We start from the raw sequence: 17,445 nt of genomic DNA, 5'->3' as shown, positions 1-17,445 counted from the left end.
ACCCTAACCTAACCATAGCCTCAAACTAACCCTAAACCCAAACTAACCATTAGTCCAAAGACTACTTTCAATATTTAACACAAAACAATAAAAAAATATGAACAAACAGTCGATCAAACTCATCTATCCATCTATCCATCTATCCATCTATCCATCTATCTATCCATCCATCCATCCATCACTCCATCACTCCATCACTCCATCCATCCATGTATAACACAGGCCTAAAAACATTCACTTTTTCAAACAAAAACTTTTTTTTTTTTAACAAAAAGTTGTTTAAACTCATGTATCTATATATTCATCTATTCATCTATCTATCTATTTATCTATCTATCCATCCATCCATCCATCCATCCATCCATCACTCCATCCATCCATGTATAACACAGGCCTAAAAACATTCACTTTTTCAAACAAAAACATATTTTTTTTAACAAAAAGTGGTTTAAACTCATGTATCTATATATTCATCTATTCATCTATCTATCCATCCATCCATCCATCCATCCATCACTCCATCACTCCATCCATCAATGTAACACAGGCCTAAAAAACATTCACTTTTTCAAACAAAAACATTTTTTTTAACAAAAACATTTTTTTTAACAAAAAGTTGTTTCAACTCATGTACCTATCTATCCATCCATCCATCCATCCATCCATCCATCCATCCATCCATCCATCCATCCATCCATCCATCCATCCATCACTCCATCCATCAATCTATCTATAGAAATAGACACTTACCTGTCAGCATTGGTGCTGTTTCAGCACTCGTGCTGATATGCACGGCAAATGCAACCATTTTGCATTGACAGGTGAACAGCTGGGGGAAAACTCAAGTTCAGTTTGCGTCAGGGCGTCTGCATGGATGCAGGGTCAAAGGCCAAAGGCCTGGCACGCTACCTCACCTAACCAGCTAAACCTACCCACCACCTGCACAAAAAAAACAGAAAACAAAACCAAAAAACACTGACCACTGGCGGGACCTACACAGACCCTACCCAAAATATACCAGGATAGACCACCCCTATATAAAATAACCCTAGATACAACAGCAATTTATAAAATAGACCCCTGTTAAAAAAAAACAAATCTAAAAAATAAAGTGCAGTACCGTGTCTACACACCTGGTGGCGCTAGAGGCGCACCAAACCACCACCAGTCGACTAGCCATACATCAATTACTATATAAACCAAGTTTCGTACAGATAAAACACACCGTTGCAGATATATGGACAGTTAAGATTCGGCCAATCAGATGCCCTTTATGCAAATGAGGGTGGTTACTAATGAGGGTGAAAGTCGTTTTTACCTCCCTACCTATATGCCATTTTAACCCTAACCTAACCATAGCCTCAAACTAACCCTAAACCCAAACTAACCATTAGTCCAAAGACTACTTTCAATATTTAACACAAAACAATAAAAAAATATGAACAAACAGTCGATCAAACTCATCTATCCATCTATCCATCTATCCATCTATCCATCTATCTATCCATCCATCCATCCATCACTCCATCACTCCATCCATCCATGTATAACACAGGCCTAAAAACATTCACTTTTTCAAACAAAAACTTTTTTTTTTTTAACAAAAAGTTGTTTAAACTCATGTATCTATATATTCATCTATTCATCTATCTATCTATTTATCTATCTATCCATCCATCCATCCATCCATCCATCACTCCATCCATCCATGTATAACACAGGCCTAAAAACATTCACTTTTTCAAACAAAAACATATTTTTTTTAACAAAAAGTGGTTTAAACTCATGTATCTATATATTCATCTATTCATCTATCTATCCATCCATCCATCCATCCATCCATCACTCCATCACTCCATCCATCAATGTAACACAGGCCTAAAAAACATTCACTTTTTCAAACAAAAACATTTTTTTTAACAAAAACATTTTTTTTAACAAAAAGTTGTTTCAACTCATGTACCTATCTATCCATCCATCCATCCATCCATCCATCCATCCATCCATCCATCCATCCATCCATCCATCCATCCATCACTCCATCCATCAATCTATCTATAGAAATAGACACTTACCTGTCAGCATTGGTGCTGTTTCAGCACTCGTGCTGATATGCACGGCAAATGCAACCATTTTGCATTGACAGGTGAACAGCTGGGGGAAAACTCAAGTTCAGTTTGCGTCAGGGCGTCTGCATGGATGCAGGGTCAAAGGCCAAAGGCCTGGCACGCTACCTCACCTAACCAGCTAAACCTACCCACCACCTGCACAAAAAAACAGAAAACAAAACCAAAAAACACTGACCACTGGCGGGACCTACACAGACCCTACCCAAAATATACCAGGATAGACCACCCCTATATAAAATAACCCTAGATACAACAGCAATTTATAAAATAGACCCCTGTTAAAAAAAAACAAATCTAAAAAATAAAGTGCAGTACCGTGTCTACACACCTGGTGGCGCTAGAGGCGCACCAAACCACCACCAGTCGACTAGCCATACATCAATTACTATATAAACCAAGTTTCGTACAGATAAAACACACCGTTGCAGATATATGGACAGTTAAGATTCGGCCAATCAGATGCCCTTTATGCAAATGAGGGTGGTTACTAATGAGGGTGAAAGTCGTTTTTACCTCCCTACCTAACCCTAACCCTAACCCTAACCCTAACTCTAACCCTAACCCTAACCCACCCTAACCTAACCCTAACCCTAACCCTAACCCTAACCATCCATCCATCACTCCATCACTCCATCCATCCATGTATAACACAGGCCTAAAAACATTCACTTTTTCAAACAAAAACTTTTTTTTTTTTAACAAAAAGTTGTTTAAACTCATGTATCTATATATTCATCTATTCATCTATCTATCTATTTATCTATCTATCCATCCATCCATCCATCCATCCATCACTCCATCCATCCATGTATAACACAGGCCTAAAAACATTCACTTTTTCAAACAAAAACATATTTTTTTTAACAAAAAGTGGTTTAAACTCATGTATCTATATATTCATCTATTCATCTATCTATCCATCCATCCATCCATCCATCCATCACTCCATCACTCCATCCATCAATGTAACACAGGCCTAAAAAACATTCACTTTTTCAAACAAAAACATTTTTTTTAACAAAAACATTTTTTTTAACAAAAAGTTGTTTCAACTCATGTACCTATCTATCCATCCATCCATCCATCCATCCATCCATCCATCCATCCATCCATCCATCCATCACTCCATCCATCAATCTATCTATAGAAATAGACACTTACCTGTCAGCATTGGTGCTGTTTCAGCACTCGTGCTGATATGCACGGCAAATGCAACCATTTTGCATTGACAGGTGAACAGCTGGGGGAAAACTCAAGTTCAGTTTGCGTCAGGGCGTCTGCATGGATGCAGGGTCAAAGGCCAAAGGCCTGGCACGCTACCTCACCTAACCAGCTAAACCTACCCACCACCTGCACAAAAAAACAGAAAACAAAACCAAAAAACACTGACCACTGGCGGGACCTACACAGACCCTACCCAAAATATACCAGGATAGACCACCCCTATATAAAATAACCCTAGATACAACAGCAATTTATAAAATAGACCCCTGTTAAAAAAAAACAAATCTAAAAAATAAAGTGCAGTACCGTGTCTACACACCTGGTGGCGCTAGAGGCGCACCAAACCACCACCAGTCGACTAGCCATACATCAATTACTATATAAACCAAGTTTCGTACAGATAAAACACACCGTTGCAGATATATGGACAGTTAAGATTCGGCCAATCAGATGCCCTTTATGCAAATGAGGGTGGTTACTAATGAGGGTGAAAGTCGTTTTTACCTCCCTACCTATATGCCATTTTAACCCTAACCTAACCATAGCCTCAAACTAACCCTAAACCCAAACTAACCATTAGTCCAAAGACTACTTTCAATATTTAACACAAAACAATAAAAAAATATGAACAAACAGTCGATCAAACTCATCTATCCATCTATCCATCTATCCATCTATCCATCTATCTATCCATCCATCCATCCATCACTCCATCACTCCATCACTCCATCCATCCATGTATAACACAGGCCTAAAAACATTCACTTTTTCAAACAAAAACTTTTTTTTTTTTAACAAAAAGTTGTTTAAACTCATGTATCTATATATTCATCTATTCATCTATCTATCTATTTATCTATCTATCCATCCATCCATCCATCCATCCATCCATCACTCCATCCATCCATGTATAACACAGGCCTAAAAACATTCACTTTTTCAAACAAAAACATATTTTTTTTAACAAAAAGTGGTTTAAACTCATGTATCTATATATTCATCTATTCATCTATCTATCCATCCATCCATCCATCCATCCATCACTCCATCACTCCATCCATCAATGTAACACAGGCCTAAAAAACATTCACTTTTTCAAACAAAAACATTTTTTTTAACAAAAACATTTTTTTTAACAAAAAGTTGTTTCAACTCATGTACCTATCTATCCATCCATCCATCCATCCATCCATCCATCCATCCATCCATCCATCCATCCATCCATCCATCCATCCATCACTCCATCCATCAATCTATCTATAGAAATAGACACTTACCTGTCAGCATTGGTGCTGTTTCAGCACTCGTGCTGATATGCACGGCAAATGCAACCATTTTGCATTGACAGGTGAACAGCTGGGGGAAAACTCAAGTTCAGTTTGCGTCAGGGCGTCTGCATGGATGCAGGGTCAAAGGCCAAAGGCCTGGCACGCTACCTCACCTAACCAGCTAAACCTACCCACCACCTGCACAAAAAAAACAGAAAACAAAACCAAAAAACACTGACCACTGGCGGGACCTACACAGACCCTACCCAAAATATACCAGGATAGACCACCCCTATATAAAATAACCCTAGATACAACAGCAATTTATAAAATAGACCCCTGTTAAAAAAAAACAAATCTAAAAAATAAAGTGCAGTACCGTGTCTACACACCTGGTGGCGCTAGAGGCGCACCAAACCACCACCAGTCGACTAGCCATACATCAATTACTATATAAACCAAGTTTCGTACAGATAAAACACACCGTTGCAGATATATGGACAGTTAAGATTCGGCCAATCAGATGCCCTTTATGCAAATGAGGGTGGTTACTAATGAGGGTGAAAGTCGTTTTTACCTCCCTACCTATATGCCATTTTAACCCTAACCTAACCATAGCCTCAAACTAACCCTAAACCCAAACTAACCATTAGTCCAAAGACTACTTTCAATATTTAACACAAAACAATAAAAAAATATGAACAAACAGTCGATCAAACTCATCTATCCATCTATCCATCTATCCATCTATCCATCTATCTATCCATCCATCCATCCATCACTCCATCACTCCATCCATCCATGTATAACACAGGCCTAAAAACATTCACTTTTTCAAACAAAAACTTTTTTTTTTTTAACAAAAAGTTGTTTAAACTCATGTATCTATATATTCATCTATTCATCTATCTATCTATTTATCTATCTATCCATCCATCCATCCATCCATCCATCACTCCATCCATCCATGTATAACACAGGCCTAAAAACATTCACTTTTTCAAACAAAAACATATTTTTTTTAACAAAAAGTGGTTTAAACTCATGTATCTATATATTCATCTATTCATCTATCTATCCATCCATCCATCCATCCATCCATCACTCCATCACTCCATCCATCAATGTAACACAGGCCTAAAAAACATTCACTTTTTCAAACAAAAACATTTTTTTTAACAAAAACATTTTTTTTAACAAAAAGTTGTTTCAACTCATGTACCTATCTATCCATCCATCCATCCATCCATCCATCCATCCATCCATCCATCCATCCATCCATCCATCCATCCATCACTCCATCCATCAATCTATCTATAGAAATAGACACTTACCTGTCAGCATTGGTGCTGTTTCAGCACTCGTGCTGATATGCACGGCAAATGCAACCATTTTGCATTGACAGGTGAACAGCTGGGGGAAAACTCAAGTTCAGTTTGCGTCAGGGCGTCTGCATGGATGCAGGGTCAAAGGCCAAAGGCCTGGCACGCTACCTCACCTAACCAGCTAAACCTACCCACCACCTGCACAAAAAAACAGAAAACAAAACCAAAAAACACTGACCACTGGCGGGACCTACACAGACCCTACCCAAAATATACCAGGATAGACCACCCCTATATAAAATAACCCTAGATACAACAGCAATTTATAAAATAGACCCCTGTTAAAAAAAAACAAATCTAAAAAATAAAGTGCAGTACCGTGTCTACACACCTGGTGGCGCTAGAGGCGCACCAAACCACCACCAGTCGACTAGCCATACATCAATTACTATATAAACCAAGTTTCGTACAGATAAAACACACCGTTGCAGATATATGGACAGTTAAGATTCGGCCAATCAGATGCCCTTTATGCAAATGAGGGTGGTTACTAATGAGGGTGAAAGTCGTTTTTACCTCCCTACCTAACCCTAACCCTAACCCTAACCCTAACTCTAACCCTAACCCTAACCCACCCTAACCTAACCCTAACCCTAACCCTAACCCTAACCATCCATCCATCACTCCATCACTCCATCCATCCATGTATAACACAGGCCTAAAAACATTCACTTTTTCAAACAAAAACTTTTTTTTTTTTAACAAAAAGTTGTTTAAACTCATGTATCTATATATTCATCTATTCATCTATCTATCTATTTATCTATCTATCCATCCATCCATCCATCCATCCATCACTCCATCCATCCATGTATAACACAGGCCTAAAAACATTCACTTTTTCAAACAAAAACATATTTTTTTTAACAAAAAGTGGTTTAAACTCATGTATCTATATATTCATCTATTCATCTATCTATCCATCCATCCATCCATCCATCCATCACTCCATCACTCCATCCATCAATGTAACACAGGCCTAAAAAACATTCACTTTTTCAAACAAAAACATTTTTTTTAACAAAAACATTTTTTTTAACAAAAAGTTGTTTCAACTCATGTACCTATCTATCCATCCATCCATCCATCCATCCATCCATCCATCCATCCATCCATCCATCCATCACTCCATCCATCAATCTATCTATAGAAATAGACACTTACCTGTCAGCATTGGTGCTGTTTCAGCACTCGTGCTGATATGCACGGCAAATGCAACCATTTTGCATTGACAGGTGAACAGCTGGGGGAAAACTCAAGTTCAGTTTGCGTCAGGGCGTCTGCATGGATGCAGGGTCAAAGGCCAAAGGCCTGGCACGCTACCTCACCTAACCAGCTAAACCTACCCACCACCTGCACAAAAAAACAGAAAACAAAACCAAAAAACACTGACCACTGGCGGGACCTACACAGACCCTACCCAAAATATACCAGGATAGACCACCCCTATATAAAATAACCCTAGATACAACAGCAATTTATAAAATAGACCCCTGTTAAAAAAAAACAAATCTAAAAAATAAAGTGCAGTACCGTGTCTACACACCTGGTGGCGCTAGAGGCGCACCAAACCACCACCAGTCGACTAGCCATACATCAATTACTATATAAACCAAGTTTCGTACAGATAAAACACACCGTTGCAGATATATGGACAGTTAAGATTCGGCCAATCAGATGCCCTTTATGCAAATGAGGGTGGTTACTAATGAGGGTGAAAGTCGTTTTTACCTCCCTACCTATATGCCATTTTAACCCTAACCTAACCATAGCCTCAAACTAACCCTAAACCCAAACTAACCATTAGTCCAAAGACTACTTTCAATATTTAACACAAAACAATAAAAAAATATGAACAAACAGTCGATCAAACTCATCTATCCATCTATCCATCTATCCATCTATCCATCTATCTATCCATCCATCCATCCATCACTCCATCACTCCATCACTCCATCCATCCATGTATAACACAGGCCTAAAAACATTCACTTTTTCAAACAAAAACTTTTTTTTTTTTAACAAAAAGTTGTTTAAACTCATGTATCTATATATTCATCTATTCATCTATCTATCTATTTATCTATCTATCCATCCATCCATCCATCCATCCATCCATCACTCCATCCATCCATGTATAACACAGGCCTAAAAACATTCACTTTTTCAAACAAAAACATATTTTTTTTAACAAAAAGTGGTTTAAACTCATGTATCTATATATTCATCTATTCATCTATCTATCCATCCATCCATCCATCCATCCATCACTCCATCACTCCATCCATCAATGTAACACAGGCCTAAAAAACATTCACTTTTTCAAACAAAAACATTTTTTTTAACAAAAACATTTTTTTTAACAAAAAGTTGTTTCAACTCATGTACCTATCTATCCATCCATCCATCCATCCATCCATCCATCCATCCATCCATCCATCCATCCATCCATCCATCCATCCATCACTCCATCCATCAATCTATCTATAGAAATAGACACTTACCTGTCAGCATTGGTGCTGTTTCAGCACTCGTGCTGATATGCACGGCAAATGCAACCATTTTGCATTGACAGGTGAACAGCTGGGGGAAAACTCAAGTTCAGTTTGCGTCAGGGCGTCTGCATGGATGCAGGGTCAAAGGCCAAAGGCCTGGCACGCTACCTCACCTAACCAGCTAAACCTACCCACCACCTGCACAAAAAAAACAGAAAACAAAACCAAAAAACACTGACCACTGGCGGGACCTACACAGACCCTACCCAAAATATACCAGGATAGACCACCCCTATATAAAATAACCCTAGATACAACAGCAATTTATAAAATAGACCCCTGTTAAAAAAAAACAAATCTAAAAAATAAAGTGCAGTACCGTGTCTACACACCTGGTGGCGCTAGAGGCGCACCAAACCACCACCAGTCGACTAGCCATACATCAATTACTATATAAACCAAGTTTCGTACAGATAAAACACACCGTTGCAGATATATGGACAGTTAAGATTCGGCCAATCAGATGCCCTTTATGCAAATGAGGGTGGTTACTAATGAGGGTGAAAGTCGTTTTTACCTCCCTACCTATATGCCATTTTAACCCTAACCTAACCATAGCCTCAAACTAACCCTAAACCCAAACTAACCATTAGTCCAAAGACTACTTTCAATATTTAACACAAAACAATAAAAAAATATGAACAAACAGTCGATCAAACTCATCTATCCATCTATCCATCTATCCATCTATCCATCTATCTATCCATCCATCCATCCATCACTCCATCACTCCATCCATCCATGTATAACACAGGCCTAAAAACATTCACTTTTTCAAACAAAAACTTTTTTTTTTTTAACAAAAAGTTGTTTAAACTCATGTATCTATATATTCATCTATTCATCTATCTATCTATTTATCTATCTATCCATCCATCCATCCATCCATCCATCACTCCATCCATCCATGTATAACACAGGCCTAAAAACATTCACTTTTTCAAACAAAAACATATTTTTTTTAACAAAAAGTGGTTTAAACTCATGTATCTATATATTCATCTATTCATCTATCTATCCATCCATCCATCCATCCATCCATCACTCCATCACTCCATCCATCAATGTAACACAGGCCTAAAAAACATTCACTTTTTCAAACAAAAACATTTTTTTTAACAAAAACATTTTTTTTAACAAAAAGTTGTTTCAACTCATGTACCTATCTATCCATCCATCCATCCATCCATCCATCCATCCATCCATCCATCCATCCATCCATCCATCCATCCATCACTCCATCCATCAATCTATCTATAGAAATAGACACTTACCTGTCAGCATTGGTGCTGTTTCAGCACTCGTGCTGATATGCACGGCAAATGCAACCATTTTGCATTGACAGGTGAACAGCTGGGGGAAAACTCAAGTTCAGTTTGCGTCAGGGCGTCTGCATGGATGCAGGGTCAAAGGCCAAAGGCCTGGCACGCTACCTCACCTAACCAGCTAAACCTACCCACCACCTGCACAAAAAAACAGAAAACAAAACCAAAAAACACTGACCACTGGCGGGACCTACACAGACCCTACCCAAAATATACCAGGATAGACCACCCCTATATAAAATAACCCTAGATACAACAGCAATTTATAAAATAGACCCCTGTTAAAAAAAAACAAATCTAAAAAATAAAGTGCAGTACCGTGTCTACACACCTGGTGGCGCTAGAGGCGCACCAAACCACCACCAGTCGACTAGCCATACATCAATTACTATATAAACCAAGTTTCGTACAGATAAAACACACCGTTGCAGATATATGGACAGTTAAGATTCGGCCAATCAGATGCCCTTTATGCAAATGAGGGTGGTTACTAATGAGGGTGAAAGTCGTTTTTACCTCCCTACCTAACCCTAACCCTAACCCTAACCCTAACTCTAACCCTAACCCTAACCCACCCTAACCTAACCCTAACCCTAACCCTAACCCTAACCATCCATCCATCACTCCATCACTCCATCCATCCATGTATAACACAGGCCTAAAAACATTCACTTTTTCAAACAAAAACTTTTTTTTTTTTAACAAAAAGTTGTTTAAACTCATGTATCTATATATTCATCTATTCATCTATCTATCTATTTATCTATCTATCCATCCATCCATCCATCCATCCATCACTCCATCCATCCATGTATAACACAGGCCTAAAAACATTCACTTTTTCAAACAAAAACATATTTTTTTTAACAAAAAGTGGTTTAAACTCATGTATCTATATATTCATCTATTCATCTATCTATCCATCCATCCATCCATCCATCCATCACTCCATCACTCCATCCATCAATGTAACACAGGCCTAAAAAACATTCACTTTTTCAAACAAAAACATTTTTTTTAACAAAAACATTTTTTTTAACAAAAAGTTGTTTCAACTCATGTACCTATCTATCCATCCATCCATCCATCCATCCATCCATCCATCCATCCATCCATCCATCCATCACTCCATCCATCAATCTATCTATAGAAATAGACACTTACCTGTCAGCATTGGTGCTGTTTCAGCACTCGTGCTGATATGCACGGCAAATGCAACCATTTTGCATTGACAGGTGAACAGCTGGGGGAAAACTCAAGTTCAGTTTGCGTCAGGGCGTCTGCATGGATGCAGGGTCAAAGGCCAAAGGCCTGGCACGCTACCTCACCTAACCAGCTAAACCTACCCACCACCTGCACAAAAAAACAGAAAACAAAACCAAAAAACACTGACCACTGGCGGGACCTACACAGACCCTACCCAAAATATACCAGGATAGACCACCCCTATATAAAATAACCCTAGATACAACAGCAATTTATAAAATAGACCCCTGTTAAAAAAAAACAAATCTAAAAAATAAAGTGCAGTACCGTGTCTACACACCTGGTGGCGCTAGAGGCGCACCAAACCACCACCAGTCGACTAGCCATACATCAATTACTATATAAACCAAGTTTCGTACAGATAAAACACACCGTTGCAGATATATGGACAGTTAAGATTCGGCCAATCAGATGCCCTTTATGCAAATGAGGGTGGTTACTAATGAGGGTGAAAGTCGTTTTTACCTCCCTACCTATATGCCATTTTAACCCTAACCTAACCATAGCCTCAAACTAACCCTAAACCCAAACTAACCATTAGTCCAAAGACTACTTTCAATATTTAACACAAAACAATAAAAAAATATGAACAAACAGTCGATCAAACTCATCTATCCATCTATCCATCTATCCATCTATCCATCTATCTATCCATCCATCCATCCATCACTCCATCACTCCATCACTCCATCCATCCATGTATAACACAGGCCTAAAAACATTCACTTTTTCAAACAAAAACTTTTTTTTTTTTAACAAAAAGTTGTTTAAACTCATGTATCTATATATTCATCTATTCATCTATCTATCTATTTATCTATCTATCCATCCATCCATCCATCCATCCATCCATCACTCCATCCATCCATGTATAACACAGGCCTAAAAACATTCACTTTTTCAAACAAAAACATATTTTTTTTAACAAAAAGTGGTTTAAACTCATGTATCTATATATTCATCTATTCATCTATCTATCCATCCATCCATCCATCCATCCATCACTCCATCACTCCATCCATCAATGTAACACAGGCCTAAAAAACATTCACTTTTTCAAACAAAAACATTTTTTTTAACAAAAACATTTTTTTTAACAAAAAGTTGTTTCAACTCATGTACCTATCTATCCATCCATCCATCCATCCATCCATCCATCCATCCATCCATCCATCCATCCATCCATCCATCCATCCATCACTCCATCCATCAATCTATCTATAGAAATAGACACTTACCTGTCAGCATTGGTGCTGTTTCAGCACTCGTGCTGATATGCACGGCAAATGCAACCATTTTGCATTGACAGGTGAACAGCTGGGGGAAAACTCAAGTTCAGTTTGCGTCAGGGCGTCTGCATGGATGCAGGGTCAAAGGCCAAAGGCCTGGCACGCTACCTCACCTAACCAGCTAAACCTACCCACCACCTGCACAAAAAAAACAGAAAACAAAACCAAAAAACACTGACCACTGGCGGGACCTACACAGACCCTACCCAAAATATACCAGGATAGACCACCCCTATATAAAATAACCCTAGATACAACAGCAATTTATAAAATAGACCCCTGTTAAAAAAAAACAAATCTAAAAAATAAAGTGCAGTACCGTGTCTACACACCTGGTGGCGCTAGAGGCGCACCAAACCACCACCAGTCGACTAGCCATACATCAATTACTATATAAACCAAGTTTCGTACAGATAAAACACACCGTTGCAGATATATGGACAGTTAAGATTCGGCCAATCAGATGCCCTTTATGCAAATGAGGGTGGTTACTAATGAGGGTGAAAGTCGTTTTTACCTCCCTACCTATATGCCATTTTAACCCTAACCTAACCATAGCCTCAAACTAACCCTAAACCCAAACTAACCATTAGTCCAAAGACTACTTTCAATATTTAACACAAAACAATAAAAAAATATGAACAAACAGTCGATCAAACTCATCTATCCATCTATCCATCTATCCATCTATCCATCTATCTATCCATCCATCCATCCATCACTCCATCACTCCATCCATCCATGTATAACACAGGCCTAAAAACATTCACTTTTTCAAACAAAAACTTTTTTTTTTTTAACAAAAAGTTGTTTAAACTCATGTATCTATATATTCATCTATTCATCTATCTATCTATTTATCTATCTATCCATCCATCCATCCATCCATCCATCACTCCATCCATCCATGTATAACACAGGCCTAAAAACATTCACTTTTTCAAACAAAAACATATTTTTTTTAACAAAAAGTGGTTTAAACTCATGTATCTATATATTCATCTATTCATCTATCTATCCATCCATCCATCCATCCATCCATCACTCCATCACTCCATCCATCAATGTAACACAGGCCTAAAAAACATTCACTTTTTCAAACAAAAACATTTTTTTTAACAAAAACATTTTTTTTAACAAAAAGTTGTTTCAACTCATGTACCTATCTATCCATCCATCCATCCATCCATCCATCCATCCATCCATCCATCCATCCATCCATCCATCCATCCATCACTCCATCCATCAATCTATCTATAGAAATAGACACTTACCTGTCAGCATTGGTGCTGTTTCAGCACTCGTGCTGATATGCACGGCAAATGCAACCATTTTGCATTGACAGGTGAACAGCTGGGGGAAAACTCAAGTTCAGTTTGCGTCAGGGCGTCTGCATGGATGCAGGGTCAAAGGCCAAAGGCCTGGCACGCTACCTCACCTAACCAGCTAAACCTACCCACCACCTGCACAAAAAAACAGAAAACAAAACCAAAAAACACTGACCACTGGCGGGACCTACACAGACCCTACCCAAAATATACCAGGATAGACCACCCCTATATAAAATAACCCTAGATACAACAGCAATTTATAAAATAGACCCCTGTTAAAAAAAAACAAATCTAAAAAATAAAGTGCAGTACCGTGTCTACACACCTGGTGGCGCTAGAGGCGCACCAAACCACCACCAGTCGACTAGCCATACATCAATTACTATATAAACCAAGTTTCGTACAGATAAAACACACCGTTGCAGATATATGGACAGTTAAGATTCGGCCAATCAGATGCCCTTTATGCAAATGAGGGTGGTTACTAATGAGGGTGAAAGTCGTTTTTACCTCCCTACCTAACCCTAACCCTAACCCTAACCCTAACTCTAACCCTAACCCTAACCCACCCTAACCTAACCCTAACCCTAACCCTAACCCTAACCATCCATCCATCACTCCATCACTCCATCCATCCATGTATAACACAGGCCTAAAAACATTCACTTTTTCAAACAAAAACTTTTTTTTTTTTAACAAAAAGTTGTTTAAACTCATGTATCTATATATTCATCTATTCATCTATCTATCTATTTATCTATCTATCCATCCATCCATCCATCCATCCATCACTCCATCCATCCATGTATAACACAGGCCTAAAAACATTCACTTTTTCAAACAAAAACATATTTTTTTTAACAAAAAGTGGTTTAAACTCATGTATCTATATATTCATCTATTCATCTATCTATCCATCCATCCATCCATCCATCCATCACTCCATCACTCCATCCATCAATGTAACACAGGCCTAAAAAACATTCACTTTTTCAAACAAAAACATTTTTTTTAACAAAAACATTTTTTTTAACAAAAAGTTGTTTCAACTCATGTACCTATCTATCCATCCATCCATCCATCCATCCATCCATCCATCCATCCATCCATCCATCCATCACTCCATCCATCAATCTATCTATAGAAATAGACACTTACCTGTCAGCATTGGTGCTGTTTCAGCACTCGTGCTGATATGCACGGCAAATGCAACCATTTTGCATTGACAGGTGAACAGCTGGGGGAAAACTCAAGTTCAGTTTGCGTCAGGGCGTCTGCATGGATGCAGGGTCAAAGGCCAAAGGCCTGGCACGCTACCTCACCTAACCAGCTAAACCTACCCACCACCTGCACAAAAAAACAGAAAACAAAACCAAAAAACACTGACCACTGGCGGGACCTACACAGACCCTACCCAAAATATACCAGGATAGACCACCCCTATATAAAATAACCCTAGATACAACAGCAATTTATAAAATAGACCCCTGTTAAAAAAAAACAAATCTAAAAAATAAAGTGCAGTACCGTGTCTACACACCTGGTGGCGCTAGAGGCGCACCAAACCACCACCAGTCGACTAGCCATACATCAATTACTATATAAACCAAGTTTCGTACAGATAAAACACACCGTTGCAGATATATGGACAGTTAAGATTCGGCCAATCAGATGCCCTTTATGCAAATGAGGGTGGTTACTAATGAGGGTGAAAGTCGTTTTTACCTCCCTACCTATATGCCATTTTAACCCTAACCTAACCATAGCCTCAAACTAACCCTAAACCCAAACTAACCATTAGTCCAAAGACTACTTTCAATATTTAACACAAAACAATAAAAAAATATGAACAAACAGTCGATCAAACTCATCTATCCATCTATCCATCTATCCATCTATCCATCTATCTATCCATCCATCCATCCATCACTCCATCACTCCATCACTCCATCCATCCATGTATAACACAGGCCTAAAAACATTCACTTTTTCAAACAAAAACTTTTTTTTTTTTAACAAAAAGTTGTTTAAACTCATGTATCTATATATTCATCTATTCATCTATCTATCTATTTATCTATCTATCCATCCATCCATCCATCCATCCATCCATCACTCCATCCATCCATGTATAACACAGGCCTAAAAACATTCACTTTTTCAAACAAAAACATATTTTTTTTAACAAAAAGTGGTTTAAACTCATGTATCTATATATTCATCTATTCATCTATCTATCCATCCATCCATCCATCCATCCATCACTCCATCACTCCATCCATCAATGTAACACAGGCCTAAAAAACATTCACTTTTTCAAACAAAAACATTTTTTTTAACAAAAACATTTTTTTTAACAAAAAGTTGTTTCAACTCATGTACCTATCTATCCATCCATCCATCCATCCATCCATCCATCCATCCATCCATCCATCCATCCATCCATCCATCCATCCATCACTCCATCCATCAATCTATCTATAGAAATAGACACTTACCTGTCAGCATTGGTGCTGTTTCAGCACTCGTGCTGATATGCACGGCAAATGCAACCATTTTGCATTGACAGGTGAACAGCTGGGGGAAAACTCAAGTTCAGTTTGCGTCAGGGCGTCTGCATGGATGCAGGGTCAAAGGCCAAAGGCCTGGCACGCTACCTCACCTAACCAGCTAAACCTACCCACCACCTGCACAAAAAAAACAGAAAACAAAACCAAAAAACACTGACCACTGGCGGGACCTACACAGACCCTACCCAAAATATACCAGGATAGACCACCCCTATATAAAATAACCCTAGATACAACAGCAATTTATAAAATAGACCCCTGTTAAAAAAAAACAAATCTAAAAAATAAAGTGCAGTACCGTGTCTACACACCTGGTGGCGCTAGAGGCGCACCAAACCACCACCAGTCGACTAGCCATACATCAATTACTATATAAACCAAGTTTCGTACAGATAAAACACACCGTTGCAGATATATGGACAGTTAAGATTCGGCCAATCAGATGCCCTTTATGCAAATGAGGGTGGTTACTAATGAGGGTGAAAGTCGTTTTTACCTCCCTACCTATATGCCATTTTAACCCTAACCTAACCATAGCCTCAAACTAACCCTAAACCCAAACTAACCATTAGTCCAAAGACTACTTTCAATATTTAACACAAAACAATAAAAAAATATGAACAAACAGTCGATCAAACTCATCTATCCATCTATCCATCTATCCATCTATCCATCTATCTATCCATCCATCCATCCATCACTCCATCACTCCATCCATCCATGTATAACACAGGCCTAAAAACATTCACTTTTTCAAACAAAAACTTTTTTTTTTTTAACAAAAAGTTGTTTAAACTCATGTATCTATATATTCATCTATTCATCTATCTATCTATTTATCTATCTATCCATCCATCCATCCATCCATCCATCACTCCATCCATCCATGTATAACACAGGCCTAAAAACATTCACTTTTTCAAACAAAAACATATTTTTTTTAACAAAAAGTGGTTTAAACTCATGTATCTATATATTCATCTATTCATCTATCTATCCATCCATCCATCCATCCATCCATCACTCCATCACTCCATCCATCAATGTAACACAGGCCTAAAAAACATTCACTTTTTCAAACAAAAACATTTTTTTTAACAAAA

The sequence above is a fragment of the Leuciscus leuciscus genome (assembly GCF_965113295.1).
Source record: "Leuciscus leuciscus genome assembly, contig: HAP1_SCAFFOLD_268, whole genome shotgun sequence".
Classification (NCBI taxonomy): Eukaryota; Metazoa; Chordata; class Actinopteri; order Cypriniformes; family Leuciscidae; genus Leuciscus; species Leuciscus leuciscus.
The sequence above is the reverse complement of the archived record's forward strand: the minus strand, read 5'-3'. Positions refer to the sequence as shown.